The following is a 14,936-nucleotide window of genomic DNA, read 5'->3' on the forward strand; positions in this document are numbered from 1 at the left end:
TTCTTCAAGTGCGTTCATCAAGTCACCCCACCAAGTACTATCACCAAGTTGACTCTTTAAGTCTGTTCATCAAGTCACCCCACCAGGTCGGCCCACCAACTACTCTCACCAAGTCAATTCCTTAATTCTGTTATTCAGTTCACCCCACCAAGTACTCTCACCAAGTTGACTCTTTAAGGCTGCTCATAAAGTCACTCCACCAAGTACTCTCACCAAGTTGACTCTTTACATTCGTTCATCAAGTCACCAGAAAAAATACACTCACCAAGTCGACTCTTTAAGTCCGTTCATCAAGTCACCCCACCAGGTTGGCCCACCAAGTACTCCCACCAAGTAAACTCTTTAAGTTCATTCATCAATTCACCCCGCCAAGTACTCTCACCAAGTTGAATCTTTAAGTCCGCTCATCAAGTCGCACCACCAAGTACTCTCACCAAGTCAACTCTTTAAGTCCGTTCATCAAGTTACTCCACCAAGTACTCTAACCAAGTCGATTCTTCAAGTGTGTTCATCAAGTCACCCCACCAAGTACTCTCACCAAGTCAACTCTTTAATTTTGTTCATCAAGTCACCTGACCAAGTACTCTCAACAAGTCAACTCTTTAGGTTCGTTCATCAAGTCACCCTGCCAAGTCAACCCTTTAAGTCCGTTAATCAAGTCACCCCACCATGTACTCTCACCAAGTCAACTCCTTAAGTCCTTTCATCAAGTCACCCCACCAAGTCAACTCTTTAAGTTCATTCATCAAGTCACCAAAACAAGTACTCTCACTAGGTTGACTCTTTATGTCTATTCTTCAAGCCACCCCACTAAGTCGGCCCACCATGTACTCCCACCAAGTCGACTCTTTTAGTCAGTTCATTAGTTCACCCTGCCTAGTACTCTCACCAAGTGGACTCTTTAAGTCTGCTCTACAAGTGGAGCCACCAAGTACTCTCACCAAGTCAACTCTTTCAGTCTGTTCATCAAGTCACCCCACCAAGTGCTCTAACCAAGATGATTCTTCAAGTGCTTTCATCAAGTCATAAAAATAGGTACTCTCACCAAGTTGACTCTTTATGTCCATTCATCAAGTCACCCAACTAGGACGGCCCACCAAGTACTTCGACAAAGTTGACTCTTTCAGTCAGTTCATCAGTTCAACCCGCCAAGTACTCTCACCAAGATGACTCTTTTAGTCCACTCATCAAGTCACACCACCAAGTACTCTCACCAAGTCAACTCTTTGAGTCCATTCATTAAGTCACCAAACCAAGTACTCTAAACGAGTCGATTCTTCAACTGCATTCATCAAGTCACCCCACCAAGTACTTTCACCAAGTCGTCTCTTTAAGTTTATTCATCAAGTCACCCCACCAAGTACTCTCACCAAGTCAACTCTTTAGGTCAGTTCATCAAGTCACCACACCAAGTCGACCCTTTAAGACTGTTCATCAAGTCACCAGAACAAGTATTCTCACCAGGTTGACTCTTTATGTCCCTTCATCAAGTCACCCCACCAGGTCGGCTCACCAAGTACTCCCACAAAGTCGACTCTTTAAGTCTGTCCATCAGTTCACCCCACCAAGTACTCTCACCAAGTTGACTCTTTACGTTTGCTCATCAAGTTGAGCCACCAAGTACTCTCACCAAGTCGACTCTTTGAGTCCATTCATCAAGTCACGCTGCCAAGTACTTAATCAAGTCAATTCTTAAGGTGCGTTCATCAAGTCACCCCACTAAGTACTCTCACCAAGTCGACTCTTTGAGTATGTTCATCAAGTCACCCGACCAAGTACTCTCACAAAGTCAACTCTTGGGGTCCATTCATCAAGTGACCCCGCCAAGTCGACCCTTTAAGTTTGTTCATCAAGTCACCCCACCAAGTACTCTCACCAAGTTGACTCTTTAAGTCCATTCATCTGTTCACCCCGCCAAGTACTTTTAGCATGTTGACTCCTTAAGTTTTCTCATCAAGTCAACCCACCAAGTACTCTCACCAAGTCGGCTCTTCGAGTTCGCTCATCAAGTCACCCCACCAAGTACTCTAGCCAAGTCGATTCTTCAAGTGTGTTCATCAAGTCACCCCACCAACTACTCTAACCAAGTCGACTCTTTAAGTCTATTCATCAAGTCACCCTACCAAGTACTCTCACCAAGTAAACTCTTGAGGTCCATTCATAAATTCAACTTGCCAAGTCAACTCGTTAAGTCCGTTCATCAAGTCACCCCACCAAGTACTCTCACCAAGTCGACTCTTCAAGTCCTTTCATCAAGTCACCCCACCAAGTCGACTCTTTAAGTTCGTTCATCAAGTCACTAGAACAAGTACTCTCACCAAGTTGACTCTTTATGTCCCTTCATCAAGTCACTAGAATAAGTACTCTCACCAAGTCGACTATTTATGTCTGTTCATCAAGCCACCCCACCAAGTCGGCCCACCAAGTACTCCCAACAAGTCGACTCTTTAAGTCCATTCGTCAATTCACCCCACCAAGTACTCTCACCAAGTGGACTCTTTAAGTTTGTTCATCAAGTTGAGCCACCAAGTACTCTCACCAAGTTGATTCTTTGAGTCCATTCATCAAGTCACCCCACCAACTACTCTCACCAAGTCAACTCTTTAGGTTCGTTCACTAAGTCACCTCGCCAAGTTGAACCTTTAAGTTCATTCATCAGGTCACCCCACCAAGTACTCTGACCAAGTCAACTCTTTATGTCCTTTAATCAAGTCACCCAGCCATGTTGACTCTTTAAGTTCGTTCATCAAGTCACCACAACAATTACTCTCACCAAGTCGACTCTTTATGTCCGCTCATCAAGTCACCCCACCAAGTCGGCCAACCAAGTACTCCCACCAAGTCAACTCTTTAAGTCTGTTCATCAGTTCACCCTGCCAAGTACTCTCACCAAGTGGACTCTTTAAGTCTATTCATCAAGTCACCCCACCAAGTACTCTAATCAAGTCAACTCTTTAGGTCCGATCATAAAGTCACCCCACTAAGTTGACCCTTTAAGATCGTTCATCAAGTCATAAGAACAAGTACTCTCACAAAGTTGACTCTTTATATCCCTTCATCAAGTCACCCCACCAAGTCGGCCCACCAAGTACTACCACCAAGTCGGCTCTTTAAGTTTGTCCATGAGTTCTCCCCACCAAGTACTCTCACCAAGTTGACTCTTTACATCTGCTCATCAAGTCAAGCCACCAAATGCTCTCACCAAGTTGACTCTTTGAGTCCGTTCATCAATTCACCCCACCAAGTACTCTCACCAAGTTGACTCTTTAAGATTTTTCATCAAGTCACCCCACCAAGTACTCTCACCAATTCAACTCTTGGGGTCCGTTCATCAAGTCACCCCACCAAGTTGACCCTTTAAGTCCATTCATCAAGTCACACGACAAGGTACTCTCAGCAAGTCAACTCTTTAAGTCCTTTCATCAAGTCAACCCCACAAGTCGACTGTTTAAGTCTGTTCATCAAGTCACCAGAACAACTACTCTCACCACGTCGACTCTTTAAGTACGTTCATCAAGTCACCCCACCAGGTTGGCCCACCAAGTACTCTCCCAAGTCGACTCTTTAGGTCTGTTCATCATTTCACCCCACTAAGTACTCTCACCAAGTTGACTCTTTAAGTTTGCTCATCAAGTCGAGCCACCAAGTACTCTCACCAAGTTGGCTCTTCGAGTTCATTCATCATGTCATCCCACCAAGTACTCTAACCAAGTTGATTCTTCAAGTGCGTTCATCAAGTCACCCCACTAAGTACTCTCACCAAGTCAACTCTTTAAGTTTGTTCATCAAGTCACCCCACCAAGTACTCTCACCAAGTCAACTCTTGAGGTTCGTTCATCAAGTCACCCTACCAAGCTGACCCTTTAAGTCCATTCATTAAGTCACCCCACAAAGTACTCTCACCAAGTTGACTCTTTAAGTCCTTTCATCAAGTCATCCCACCAAGTCGACTCTTTAAGTTTGTTCATCAAGTTACTAGAACAAGTACTCTCACCAAGTCGACTCTTTATGTCTGTTCATCAAGTCACTAGAACAAGTACTCTCACCAAGTCGACTCTTTATGTCTGTTCATCAAGTCACCCCACCAAGTCGGCCCACCAAGTACTCCCACCAAGTCGACTCTTTAAGTTTGTTCATTAGTACACCTCGCCAAGTACTCTCACCAAGTGGACTCTTTAAGTCTGCTCATCAAGTCGAACCACAAAGTTGAATCTTTGAGTCCGTTCATCAAGTCACCCCACCAAGTACTCTCACCAAGTTAACTTTTTAGGTCCATTCACCAAGTCACCCTGCCAAGTCAAACCTTTAAGTTCATTCATCAGGTCACCCCACCAAGCACTCTCAACAAGTCAACTCTTTAAGTCCTTTCATCAAGTCACCCAGCCAAGTTGACTCTTTAGGTCCGTTCATCAAGTCACCAAAACAAGTACTCTCACCAAGTTGACTCTTTATGTCCGCTCATCGAGTCACCCCACCACGTTGGCCAACCAAGTACTCTCACCAAGTCAACTCTTTAAGTATGTTCATCAATTCACCCCACCAAGTACTGTCACCAAGTGGACTCTTTAAGTCTGCTCATCAGGTCGAGCCACCAAGTACTCTCACCAAGTCGACTCTTTGAATTCGTTCATCAAATCACCCCTCCAATTACTCTCACCAAGTCAACTCTTTAGGTTCATTCATCAAGTCACCCCACCAAGTACTCTCACCAAGTCGACTCTTTAAGTCTGTTCATCAATTCACCCCACCAAGTCAACTCTTTAGGTCTGTTCATCAAGTCACCCTGCCAAGTTGACCCTTTAAGTCCGTTTATCAAGTCACCCCACCAAGTCAACTCTTTAAGTCCTTTCATCAAGTCAACCCACCAAGTCAACTCTTTAAGTCCGTTCATCAAGTCACCAGTTGAAGTACTCTCACCAAGTTGACTCTTTAAGTCCATTCATCAAGTCACCCCACCAGGTCAGCCCACCGAGTACTCTCACCAAGTTGATTCTTTAAGTCTGTTCATTAGTTCAACCCTCCAAGTAATCTCATGAAGTTGACTCTTTAGGTTCTTTCATCAATTCACCCGGCCAAGTCAACCATTTGACTCTGATCATCAAGTCACCCCACCAACTACTTTCACCAAGTCGACTCTTTAAGTCCTTTCATCAAGTTACCCCATGAAATCGACTTTTTAAGTTCATTCATCAAGTCACCAGAAAAAGTACTCTCACCAAGGTGACTCTTTATGTCCATTTGTCAAGTCACCCCACCAGGTCGACCCACCAAGTACTCTCACCAAGTCAACTCTTGAGGTCCGTTCATCAAGTCACCCGACCAAGTTGACCCTTTATGTCTATTTATCAAGTCACCCCACCAAGTACTCTCACCAAGTCAACTCTTTAACTCCTTTCATCAAGTCACCCCACAAATTCGGCTCTTTAAGTTCGTTCATCAAGTCACTAGAATAAGTACTCTCACCAAGTTGACTCTTTATGTCCGTTCATCAAGTCACTAGAACAAGTACTCTCACCAAGTCGACTCTTTATGTTAGTTCATCAAGTCACTCCACCAGGTCGGCCCACCAAGTACTCCCAACAAGTCGACTCTTTAAGTCTGTTCATCAGTTCACCCTGCCAGGTACTCTCACCAAGTGGACTCTTTAAGTTTTCTCATCAAGTTGAGCCACCGAGTACTCTCACCAAGTCGACTCTTTGAGTCCCTTCATCAAGTCACCCTACCAAGTACTCTCACCAAGTCAACTCTTTAGGTCCATTCACCAAGTCACCCTGCCAAGTCAAACCTTTAAGTTCGTTCATCAGGTCGCCCCACCAAGTACTCTCACCAAGTCAACTCTTTAAGTCCTTTCATCAAGTCACCCAACCAAGTTGACTCTTAAAGTATGTTCATTAAGTCACCAGAACAAGTACTCTCACCAGGTCAGCCCACTAGGTACTCTCACCAAGTTGACTCTTTAAGTTTGTTCATCAAGTCACCCCGCCAGGTTGGCCCACCAAGTACTCTCACCAAGTCAACTCTTTAAGTTTTTTCATCAAGTCACCCTACTAGGTCGGCCCACCAAGTCGACTCTTTAAGTTCGTTCATCAAGTCACCCTACCAAGTCGCCCCACCAAGTCAACTCTTTAGGTTCGTTCATCAAGTCACCCCACCAACTACTCTCACCAAGTCGACTCTTTAAGTTCATTCATCAAATCACCCCGCTATGTCTGCCCACCAAGTACTCTCACCAAGTTGACTCTTTAGGTTTGTTCATCAAGTCACCCTTCCAGGTCGGCCCACCAAGTGGACTCTTTAAATTTTTTCATCAAGTCACCCGACCAGGTCAGCCCACCAAGTCACCAAGTGCTCTCACCAAGTTGACTCTCTAAGTTCATTCATCAAGTCACCTCACCAGGCCGGCCCACCAAGTCAACTCTTTAAGTTCGTTCATCAAGTCACCCTGCCAGGTCATCCCACCAAGTACTCTCACCAAGTCGACTCTTTAAGTTCGTTTAGGCTAGCCAAGTTCGCTGGCCAAGTCATCTCACCACCAGGCTAGCCAGCTCTGCTCGCCAAGGCATCTGACCATGTGGGCTCGCCAAGTCACCCCAGAAAGTTGCCTCAATGAGTTGACTGTTTAACTCTGCTCACCAAGTAAATTCACCACATTGACTTACCATGTCGCCTAACCAAGTTACCCCACCTGGTCACGTCTTTAAGTCTTCTCATCATGTCAGATTTCTAGCTCGATTCCCCAAGTCATCTTGCCAAGGTAGCTCACGAGTCAAAAGTTTAAGTGTGCCCACCAAGTCGAGTCTTTAAGTTTGCTCACCAAGTCCGCTCGTTAGGTCGGCTCACTGAGTCAAGTCGTCTCACCCAATTTACTTACCATCTTTCCTCACGGTCAATTTACTCTCATGGCTCATGAAATCACGCCACCTCATTGATGTCAATTTTTAGCTCCATTGCCAAATTCAGCAAAAATGGGGTCATGGATGGCTATTCGGTTACATTTTTTGATGAATTGATTTTTTTAAGACACTTGTCTGCGTGAATGCATATTTTCGAATACAGAGCAAGCCTTGCACTAAGATATTATATAGGAGAGGCAGTGTGCTCGAAATAAAGTCGAGTTATAATTTTAAAATCGGGTAGCCTTGGATATGAAATGGAAGTTGAGTCATTCTATCCGAGCCATAATTTTCAAATTGGGTTGCCTACGATACAAAATTCAAGCCGAGCCATAATTTTCAAATTTGGGTAACTTGCGATATTAAATGGGTACCCAAGCCATTCTACTTGAGTCATAATTCTCAAATTGGATAGCTTCTGATATAAAATGGTCGTCGAGCCATTCTAGTTGGTCTCAAAAAATTGATCAATTTACTTCCCTGACTGATGCAATCAAATTGCCTAACCAGTGCCAATCTTTGTCTCCGTTGACAACCTCATCAAAAATGGGGTCGTGGATGGCTATTCGGTCACATTTTTCATTGAATTGGGTTTTAAGGTACTTGTCCACTGAATGTACATTTCTAATGTAGAGTAAGCCTTGCACTAATAACTTATATAAGGGAGGCAGTGTGCTTGAAAAATGGAGGCCAAGCCATTTTGGCCAACTCGATATGGGCAAGCCATGCTGGCTGACTCGATCTGGTCAAGCCGTTCTAGCCGAACCATGCTGGCCGACCAGATCTGGGTGAGCCATTCTGGCTGACCCAGTCTGGGCGAGTCATCCTAGCTGACCCAATCTGGCCGAGCCATTCTGGCCTACCCGATCTGAGTGAGCCATGCTGACCAACCCAATCTGGGCGAGCCGTTTTGGCCTACCCGATCAAGGTGAGCCATACTGGCTGACCCGATCTGGCCAAGCTCCAAAAATGGTGTCGTGGATAGTTGTTTGGTCACATTTTTCATTGAATTGGATTTTTAAGGAATTTGTCCGTGCTATCACATATTTCAAATGTAGAAGGAGCCTCGCACTAATAGCTTACATAGGAGAGGTGGTTGTCGTAAGCCTCTCCCATGCCCCTTTCATTGATTCAACATTGGTGTCTAGGCAGATCAAATTGTTGGGTTTTCAAACGGTGTATGCTAATTTTGAATCAATGAAAGGGGCATGAAGCAATCTCTGAGTGCTTTTCCTCGGCTCTCCTTTAGATCATGTTCTCCGATGACTCAATTTTGGAAAAGGTGAGGCAGTGGTTGTCGATCCATGGCATGTCTTTTTGGTATTTTAAAACTTGATCTAAACTTGAGCCCTTATCTAGCACTCTAACGTTGCTTGGCATAATGGAAATTTGCTATGGGTGCTTGGCACTCTAGCAATTTTTCATGGTGTACTTATCACGGCTACATAGGAGCTTTAATACTGAAAGCTCTCAGTGAAAAATGGTGGCCAAGCCATGCTGGCCGACCCGATCTGGGCGAGCCATTCTGGTCGACCCGATCTGGGCGAGCCATGCTGGCCGATCTGATCTGGGCAAGCCGTTCTGGCCGACCCGACCTAGGTAAGCCATTTATATTGACCCGATCTGGCCGAGCTCCAAAAATGGTGTCATGGATGTCTATTTGGTCACATTTTTCATTGAATTGGATTTTTAAGGGATTTGTCCTTGCTATCATAGATTTCTAATGTAGAAGGAGCCTCGCACTAATAGCTTATATAGGAGAGGTAATTTTTGCGAGCCTCTCCCATGCTCCTTTCATTGATTCAAAATTAGTGTCTAGGTGGATCGGATTCTTGGATTTTCAAATGGTGTATGTTGATGTTGAATCAATGAAATGGGCATGAAGCGATCTCTGAGTGATTTTCCTCAGCTCTCCTTTAGATCATGTTTTCCAATGACACAATTTTGGAAAAGGTGAGGCAGCAGTTTCTGATCCATGGCGTGTCTTTTTGGTGATTTTAAAACTTGATCTAAACGTGAGCCCTTGTCTAGCAATCCGGTGTTGCTTGGTATAATGGCAATTTGCTATGGGTTCTTGGTGATCTAGCAATTTGTCATGGTGTACTTATCGTCGCTACATGGGAGCTTTAATACCAAAAGCTCTCAACAAAAAATGGCGGCCGAGCCATTCTGGTTGACCCAATCTGGACGAGCCATGCTGGTCGAGCCGATCTGGGTGAGCCATTCTGGCCAACGCGATCTAGGCGAGCCATGCTGACCAACCTGATCTGGGGGAGCCATTCTGACCGACCCGATCTGGATGAGCGATTTTCGGCGACCCGATCTGGTCGAGCTCCAAAAATGGTGTCATGGATGGCTGTTTGGTTACATTTTTCATTAAATTCGATTTTTAAGGGATTTTTCCATGCTATCACATATTTCTAATGTAGATGGGGCCTCGCACTAATAGCTTATATAGGAGAGGTGGTTCCCGCGAGCCTCTCCCATGCCCCTTTCATTGATTCAACATTGGTGTCTAGGCGGATCAAATTGTTGAATTTTCAAACGGTGTATGCTGATGTTGAATCAATGACAGGGGCATGAAGTGATCTCTGAGTGCTTTTCCCTTTAGATCATGTTTTTCGATGACTCAATTTTGGAAAAGGTGAGGCAGCAATTTTTGATCCATGGCATGTCTTTTCGGTGATTTTAAAACTTGATCTAAATGTGAGCCCTATCTAGCACTTCGTCATTACTTGGTATAATGGCAATTTGCTATGGGTGCTTGGCGCTCTAGCAAATTGTCATGGTGTACTTATCGCGGCTACATGGGAGCTTTAATACCAAAAGCTCTCGATGAAAAATGGTGGCTGAGCCATGCTGGCTGACTCGATCTGGGCGAGCCATGCTGGCTGACCCGATCTGGCTGGGCCATTTTTGCCAACCCGATCTTGCCGAGCTCCAAAAATGGTGTCATGGATGGTTGTTTGGTCACATTTTTCATTAAATTGGATTTTTAAGGGATTTTTGCATGCTACCAAATATTTCAAATGCAAAAGGAGCCTCACACTAATAGCTTATATAGGAGAGGTGGTTGCCACGAGCCTCTCCCATGCCCCTTTAATTGATTCAACATTGGTGTCTAGGCGGATCAGATTCTTGGATTTTCAAATGGTGTATGCTGATGTTCAATCAATGAAAGGGGCATGAAGCGATCTCGGAGTGTTTTTCCTCAGCTCTCCTTTAGATCATGTTTTCCGATGACTCAAATTTTGAAAAGGTGAGGCAGCGGTTGCCGATCCATGGCATGTCTTTTTTGTGATTTTAAAACTTGATCTAAAAATGAGCCCTTGTCTAGCACTCCGGCGTTGCTTGGTATAATGGCAATTTGCTATGGGTGCTCAGCGCTCTAGCAATTTGTCATGGTGTACTTATTGCGACAACATGGGAGCTTTAATATCAAAAAATCTTGGTGGAAAATGGTGGCCATGCCATGCTGGCCGACCCAATCTACACGAGCCATGCTGGCCAATGTGATTTGGCTTAGCCATTTTCGTCGACCTGATCTAGCTCTTCTTTCTCACTCCATCGACACAATTTTGGGAGTTGTTCAACAGTGGTTATTGTTCCAATGTGTCATTGCAATGATCTGCAAAGCGATGCTAAGCACGGGAGCTTGTGTCTATCATTTGGGATGTCTGTGCAAGCGAGTAGGGGAGCTTCTCTTATCGGAACCTCTCCATGGCCTTTGAATATAGACCCAGTGCCAACAATATATATGGTGCTATTCCTCGACGCTCCCTTAGATCATGTTTTCTTGTCACTCGACTAGCATAATTTTGGAAAAAGGTTTGGCAGCGGTTGCCAGCCCTCACCACGTCTACTGGTGATTTTAAAACTTGATCTAAAATCGGAGCCCTTGTCTAGCACCTTCGTCCGATGTTGCTCGAGTATTGAATAAATTTTTTCTATCGGCGTGAATCCCTTAATGAATGCCTACCCTTGGACTCTCTCTTAGATCACCTTCTTCGATCACTCAACCAACGCAATTATGGAAGAAACTTGGCAGCGGTTGCCATTCTACAACGCGTCTGTTCAGTGATTTTTAAGTTGATCTAATGGCCAGCCCTTGTCTAGCCATGAGGTGGGTGCTTGGCGCTCTAGCAATTTTTTGTGTTCCTACCATGGCTACAATGGGAGCTTTGATAACAAAAGCTATCGGCAACCCTCCCCAATAGAATCAGTGCTAGTGTTCAAGAAAGACACGTTATTCAGATTTTGAATATTGGCACCGGCATTGTTTTGATTGGGAGGGTCGTGAAGCCAGCCCAATTGCTATGCGAGGTATTTCTCCCCAGAGTTGTTCTCTTTGCAACAACTTCTTTGGCATAAAATTTTTAGAATGGTTTGGCAGCGGTTGTCCTTCAAATGGTGTCATTGTGGTGGTTGCCAGGGTAGCAGTGATCTTAAGGGCAAGTCATCTCCTAGCAGTTGGGTTGCGCATCACGAGTGACAAGTAAGCCTTAGTTGTCAGAAGCTCCTCATGGCCATTCGATTAGAAGAGCCATTTCTTATGTGAGCAAGGACAAATGCAACCTTGAATTTCAAACAAAATCGACGATGTCGGATCTATATAAGAGCGAAATAAAGAAATAGCCCATTTGCTATGCGCGGCTCCCCAAAGTTGCTCTTCTTTCTCACTCCATTGGCACAAATTTAGGAGTTGTTCCACAGCTATTGTCGTTCGAATGTGTAATTGTGGTGATCTAGAGAGCGATGCTAAGGGTAGGAGCTTGTGTCTAGCATTTGGGATGTTTGTGCAAGTGAGTAGGGGAGCTTCTCTTATTGAAACCTCTCCATGGCCTTTGAATATAGACCCAGTGCTGATGATATCGATGGATACGAGCCTTGGATTTTAAATTTGTTTAGCTAACATTGGTTTTTATGAGAGATGGGTATGAAAGCACATCTCAATTGTTATGCGAGAGATCCCTAAGGTTGCCTCTGTGCCAACTCGATCGGCACAACATTGGGAATGGTTTGACAGCGGTTGTCATTCCAATGTGTCATCAGGTTCTCTTGGAAAGTGGTCTTTCAAGGGTGAGCTCACATTTAGCACTTGGATTGTGCGTCGTCACAAGTGAATGGGGAGATCTCTCTGTGAACGACAGCATGGTGATTGCAAGAGAAAATTGACTTTAGTTAGAGCATTGGCCTCGAGCCATTGTGATGACCTTGCAATTTCTCTTTAATTGCAACCTATGTTCACGTAGTAGTAGAGTTGGCATGTAAGATTGGCCTTGTTCTTGACAGTTCCAAGAGATGACCTCCAAAACTTTTGGATTAGGCCCCTTCAAGGATAAAATCATCAAGTTGATCGGATGATCTCGATGACCCATTTCACTGCATTGGCTCAATGAATTCACATCTCCTAACCGATGACAATCTTTCGCTCCTCTGCCAACCTCATAAAAAATGGGGTCGTGGATGGTTGTTTCGTCACATTTTTCAATGATTTGGATTTTTAAGGCAGTTTTTGATGTGTTCACTAATTTCTTATGCAAAGCGAGCCTCACACTAATAGCTTATATAGGAGAGTTGGTTGCCGCAAGCCTCTCCCATGCCATTCTCATTGATTCAACATCGGTGTCAAGGTGGATGGATATGTCAGATTTTGAAACGGCGGTCATCGATGTTGAATCAATTAGAGGGCCATGTAGCCCACCCTCGAGGCGTTATTACTCAACTCTCCTTCAGATCATGTTTTCTTGTCACTCGGCTAGTGCAATTTTGGAAAAATGTTTGGCAGCGGTTGCCAGCCCTCACCGAGTATACTTGGTGATTTAAAAACTTGATCTAAAATGGGAGCCCTCATATAGCACCTTGGTCCGATGTTGCTTGGGTATTGAATAAATTTTTTCCATCAGTGCAAATCCCCAAATGAATGCCTACCCTTGGACTCTCACTTAGCTCACCTTCTTTGATCACTCAACCGACACAATTATGGAAGAGACTTGGCAACGGTTTCCATTCTACAGTGCGTCTGTTTAGCAATTTCAAAGTTGATCTAACGGTGAGCCGTCGTCTAGCCAAGAGGTGGGTGCTTGGTGCTCTAGAAATTTTTTGTGTGCCTATCATGGCTACAATGGGAGAGGTGGTTGCCATGAGCCTCTCCAATGCCCCTCTCATTGATTTAATGCTGGTGTCAAGGCAGACGGATATGTCAGGTTTTGAAATGGTGGACGCGGACGTTAAATCAATTAGAGGGGCATGAAGCCCACCCTCGAGGTGCTATTCCTTGACACTCCTTTAGATCAAGTTTTCTTGTCACTCAGCTGGCACAATTTTGGAAAATGGTTTGGTAGCGGTTGGTAACCCTCACCACATCTTCTTGGTGGTTTTACAACTTGATCTAAAATGGGAGCCCTCGTCTAGCACCTTTGTCCTGTGTTGCTCAGGTATTGCATAATTTTTTTCCATTGGCACGAATCCCCCCACGAATGCCTACCCTTGGACTCTCTATTAGATCACCTTCTTTGATCACTCGACCAACACAACTATGGAAGAGACTTGGCAGCGGTTGCCATTCTGCAACGTGTCTATCCGGCGATTTTGAAGTTGATCTAATGGTGAGCGTTCGTCTAGCCATGAGGTGGGTGCATGGCGCTCTAGCAATTTTTTATGTGCCTATCATGGCTATAATGGGAAAGGTGGTTTCCACGAGCCTCTCCCATGCCCTTCTCATTGATTCAACGCTAGTGTCAAGGCAGACGGATATGTCATATTTTGAAATGGTGGACGCCGACATTGAATTCATTAGAGGGGCATGAAGCCCACGCTCGAGGTGCTATTCCTCGAATCACCTTTAGATCATGATTTCTTGTCACTCGGCTGGCACAATTTTGGAAAAAGCTTTGGTAGCGATTTCAGGCCCTCACCGCATCTTCTTAGTAGTTTTAAAACTTGATCTAAAATGGGAGACCTCGTCTAGCTCTTTCGTCCGGTGTTGCACGGGTATTGCATAAATTTTTTCCATCAGCGTGAATCCCCCAATGAATGCCTACCCTTAGACTCTCTCTTAGATCACCTTCTTTGATCAGTCAACTGACACAATTATGGAAGAGACTTGGCAGTGGTTGCCATTCTATAGTGGGTCTATTCGGCGATTTTGAAATTGATCTAACAGTGAGCCCTTGTCTAGCCATGAGGTGGGTGCTTGGCACTATAGCAATTTTTTGTGTGCCTATCGCGGCTACAATGGGAGAGGTGGTTACAGCGAGCCTCTCCCCTGCCCCTCTCATTGATTCAATGTCGATGTCACAGCGGATGGATATGTCAAATTTTGAAATGGTGGATGCCGAAATTGAATCAATTAGAGGGGCATGAAGCCCACCCTTGAGGTGTTATTCCTCGACTCTCCTTTAGATCATGTTTTCTTGTCACTCAACTGGCGCAATTTCAGAAAAAGGTTTGGCAGTGGTTGCCAGCACTCACTGCATCTTCTTGGTGGTTTTAAAACTTGATCTAAAATGGGAGCCCTCGTCTAGCACCTCTGTCCGATGTTGCTCGGGTATTGCATAATTTTTTTCCATCGGCACGAATCCCATAATGAATGCCTACCCTTGGACTCTCTCTTAGATCACCTTCTTTGATCACTCGACCGATGCAATTATGGAAGAGACTTGGTAGCGGTTGCCATTCTATAGTGTGTCTTCGGTGATTTCAAAGTTGATCTAATGGCGAGCCCTTGTCTAGCCATGAGGTGGGTGCTTGGCGCTCTAGCAATTTTTTGTGTGCCTATCATGGCTACAATGGGAGAGTTGGTTGTCATGAGCCTCTCCCATGCCCCTCTCATTGATTGAATGCCAGTGTCAAGTTGGACGGATATGTTAGATTTTGAAATAGTGGACGACGACACTGAATCAATTAGAGGGGCATGAAGCCCACCCTTGAGGTGCTATTCCTTGACTCTCCTTTAGATCATGTTTTCTTGTCACTCGCCTAGCACAATTTTGGAAAAAGGTTTGGCAGCGGCTGCCAGCCCTCACCGCATCTTCTTGGTGG

The sequence above is a fragment of the Cupressus sempervirens genome, chromosome 2, assembly GCF_028749045.1.
Source record: "Cupressus sempervirens isolate cs-2001-9-10 chromosome 2, ASM2874904v1, whole genome shotgun sequence".
In the NCBI taxonomy this organism is placed as follows: Eukaryota; Viridiplantae; Streptophyta; class Pinopsida; order Cupressales; family Cupressaceae; genus Cupressus; species Cupressus sempervirens.